The sequence below is a fragment of the Marmota monax genome, unplaced genomic scaffold (assembly GCF_021218885.2).
Source record: "Marmota monax isolate L192 unplaced genomic scaffold, Marmota_monax_Labrador192_F-V1.1 WCK01_AAM20220418_F8-fsc00564, whole genome shotgun sequence".
In the NCBI taxonomy this organism is placed as follows: Eukaryota; Metazoa; Chordata; class Mammalia; order Rodentia; family Sciuridae; genus Marmota; species Marmota monax.
The window spans coordinates 147,993-152,350 of NW_026692148.1; the positions used below are offsets into that span (position 1 = coordinate 147,993).

The following is a 4,358-nucleotide window of genomic DNA, read 5'->3' on the forward strand; positions in this document are numbered from 1 at the left end:
GCCACATCTGACTACTTTTTTCCTTTTGGGTCATATCTTCACATCACTTCTATGGATACCACTATTTCTTCTCCCCCTTCACTGGCTCCTCTTCCTCAGTCCCTATAGCTACTCCCTTCCTAATTCTCATTTTCTCTGGATTCTGGAGTCTTAGAATTCCATTAAAAGCTTTCATCTATACTCACTCTTCCCTCATGTTTTCACCCAATCTCTTGATTTTAATTATCAAGTCTAGATGAATGATTCTCACATTTATATCCAGGCTAATATACACCCATTTACATTTGTTAGTTTCATTATCTTTACCTGGAGGTCTAACCCTTAAAATGACTTCAACTGTAGTCTGTTTTCCTATCTATCCCAGAAGGGGGTCTCTCCCCTATTTCAGGAAACAGCAATGTGATTTTTCCAGTTGTTTAGGCTAAAACTTTGGAATTATCCCTGTCTACCAGCTCTTCCCTTTCTTCTTTCCTCCCTTCCCATAATCCAATCATTCAGAAAATATTATTGTCCCAACTTTCACAATTAATTCCAAATTCAACACTTGTTGCCATTTCTAAGAAAAAGTGTTAAAGAAGCCTATGGAATAAGTCCCAAATTATCATCATCTCTCGCTTCAGCTAAGCCTGTCAGAGTGACAAAAGCAATTTAGTATTTAGATCACCAGCACTTTTCTTTGCATAGCAAATATTTATAAGCTGCCTTTTTTTGTTTCTTCTGAAAATTAAATAGAAAATGTATGTAGACAAAAATACTAAATGATCAGTTACAGTAAACGTGAGCCTAGTGTTAATTAACTTTCTGGATCTTGCTTCTCATCTAATTTCAGATAACTAGACTGTATAATAAAAGAAAAACACAAATATTTTCACAGAAAGAGTGTATCTGAACACCTTTTTTTCCTTGGATAATAAAATAATATTTTCTTCAGACAGAATGCTACATTAATAAGTTGCAAAATCCATCTTCTGGTTTGGAACTATACTTTCTCTTCTGTATTTCTAATTTACCTATGATATAAATGTTCCTTTATTCATTTTTATACCATCTCTGGAACACTTTACTGAGTTTGGATATGTAGACAAAGATAAGCATTTGAAGTTTTCATACTGGTTGCTGTAGTATCTTTAGGTAAACAGGAAGAATAATGTAACACTCTCCCATATCTCCTTCTTCTATTGGTTTATAAGTTTTCTAGATTCTTTTTTGAGTCTCTCTGTTTCTCTTCATCCCCATAGCTACTTTATTTACATAAACTTTATTTACTTTTCTATAATTTCAACAATAAAAAAGTGGAATTTGTAATTAAAAACACAATACCATTTATATCATCATCCAGAAGATGAATTACTTAGGTAAAACCTAACAAAATATGTGTATTTTTACTTATAAATGTCTGTAAAGAAATTGAATTTATAATATATAAATAAGTTTTGAAGCTCAACCAGTAAAAACTGAAGCAACGTAGCATAATTATGGAAAGAATCTTAATAGCCTCTTCACCAGAGAAGATACATGAATGGCAAATAAATTTATTAAAATGTCTAACATTATTAGTTATTAGGGAAATAGCAATTAAAATCACATTGAGTTGGAACACTGTGTCAGAGATTTTGGTACAAACATGATTCGGATTCACATCTTGCCAACTAATCAAGAAAAGACCATCCTAGTGCCCAGGTTTCAGGAGCTCCTGTCTTGTTTATTTACTCCTCACCCGTGCTTGCAACCTCATCAGGAGAGACAGGAGTTTTTCTTTAAGTGTATCCTTGAAGACAAGTACACCCTTCAAGCAATGCACTTATATATAGACAGAGAATGGAAAAAGAGGGCCCAGTGCTTCCTCAAAGCCAGAGAAGAAAGGCAAGCTTTCCTTCTGTGGTGAACATGCCCGTAGGAATTCCCTAGCACTTCATGCTCAAATGAAGAACAACCATCCAGGGCCTATGGAACACCCTTGCATCAGCTGAGCACATATTCTAAGAATGAGCTCTGCTCTCAGACTCCAGAAAGTAGTCTCAGTGAAGCCAGCTGAACACTAGATGAAGACAGCTCGAGTAAATGGGGACTAGGAACCCATTAATGTGGATCAGACATGGAGAGGTGACCCTGACTCCGAAGCTGATAGCATAAACAGTGATCAAGATGATTTCCTAAAACATGCTTGTGCCTACACAGCTGAAGAAGTGGCCCTGATTATGCATTAGCTGCTGATTCATATGCAGTCTTTATACATTGATCAGTTTAAACAACATCCATATGTGCTTAAGCAGCAGCAGCCTTGGTACTTACATAATCACAAAGTGGAATAGGAAGCTCTAGGTAGTAGTCTCCTTAGTGACCCAGAGAGACTTGTGGCCAAAGAATAAGAGCTCTTAGAGTGATTGAAATGTATCACCAATGCTATGAGTGTAAGCCTATTCCAAAAGCATCTGAAGGAACTGCAGAATGCCTGCACAGAGGGTGCTGCCCAACAGACCCATACCACTCATTCTAGTCAGAGACACTTGGACTATGTGGAGAGTGTACATTGTTCCAATCAGTCTCTCTCAATGACCAGACACTGCCTTATCCATATTTGTCAGGATGCAAATTAGGTTCTCTTGAAATGCTGCCAGAAATCGGAAGAGGTATCCTGCAACAAACGGTTTCTTGTAAGCCTCTCTATGGATCCTTGCTATCCATAGCATTTCCATTTGCCTCCTCAAATGTGTAAGCAGGGCAGGGTACTGTCTGTGACAGATGATATGGAAGTTGGCCCCATGAATCAGTACTTGAGTGCTATTAAGCTTCAGCCCACAGAGAATTTTCCACTGGAGTTCAGTGATAACTTGGATGTTGTTGGTGATGGTGTTCTGTGCCCTTCTTCACCCTTGCTTTTTGATCCTTCATTAATCCTTGAAGATCATTCAGTCAAATAAATTCCTGAAGGCCCAGCAGATATCTTGGGCCAGATTCAGGTGGCTAAAGATAGGTACAGATCCCAGGTATCTCAAAATTCTGAGAAATCCTGTACACCATTGCCTCAAAGTGGATTGGCTACTGCAAATGGAAAAACAGAATCCACTACTAGCAGTTGAGAGTTTGTTTTGGGTACCACATTGCTTAGATGGATTTCACTTTTTTCTTTTTCAAACAAATATCTCTGTTCATCTCCCACTAAACAGGGGCAATCAAATGTTTTTGTTCTGGGTTATAGAATGCCATAGTCAAACAAAACCATACTTGGTGGGGGGATGGGCCAATAGTGTCCAAAAGTTGTGGGTTTTTTTCTACCCTGGGCAAGGAACATAGGGATTATATATCTCTGAAATTGAGTATTTGGGACTGTGCCAAAAGGAGAAAGTGATATCTTTGTAGTGGGATTTCTTAAGTCTTTGACAGGAATCCACATACAAGATTATGTGAGGGTTGTCATTATAAATGTTGCTATTGAGATATTGCTCGCCCCTGTGCCTAATTATATAAAGTATTACTTTGTAGCTTTTTCTCACTTCTACTTAATTTAGCAGTTCAAACCCTTTCTCCAGTGAACTCCAACTTTATCCTCTGAGACAGTAACACACATGACAGGACTATCCTTTTTGCTTCTAACCTATGCAAATTTCTGGGATGAATATCATTTGTAAAATATAATAAAATTTATTGTATATAGTTTCTATTAAATGTTAAAATGTTATGAAAATGTCATAATGAAAAAACAAAAATCATATTGAGACAAAACTATATACATATTATTAGAATGACTAAAATTAAAAAATTGACAGTTTATAAGACTGGTGAAAATAAGATGAAATGGAACTCTCACACATTGCTCACAGTAATGCAAAATTGTGCTGCCAACAAAAACACACTTCACAGAAGAAGAAATACAATCAATCAGCAAATATATGAAAAAATGTTCAACATCTTTAGCAATTAGAGAAATGCAAATCAAAACTACTCTAAGATTTCATCTCCACTCAGAATGGCAGTTATGAAGAATACAGGCAACAGTAAATGTTGGCAAGGATGTGAGAAAAAAGGTATATTCATACATGGCTGATTGGACTGCAAATTGGTACAACAACTCTGGAAAGCAATATGAAGATTTCATAGAAACCTTGGAATGGAACCACCATTAGACCCAGCTAACTCATTACTTGGTTTATACCCAAAGGACTTAAAATCATCATACTACAGTGACACAGACATGTTAATATTTATAGAAGTTCAATTCATAATAGCTAAACTACGCAACCATCCTAGGTGCATTTGAATAGGTGAGAGATTAAAAAAATGTGGAATATATAGTTGATATTACTCAGCTTTAAAGAAGAATGAAATTATGGCATTTGCCAGTAAATGGATGGAGTTGG

General features: G+C 36.4%; 1 pseudogene; it reads left to right on the top strand.

Annotated features, from left to right (window-relative positions):
* Positions 1 to 1,624: 1,624 nt before the first annotated feature.
* Positions 1,625 to 3,080, top strand: LOC124076215 (KAT8 regulatory NSL complex subunit 2-like; annotated as a pseudogene).
* The last annotated feature ends 1,278 nt before the right edge of the window (positions 3,081 to 4,358 follow it).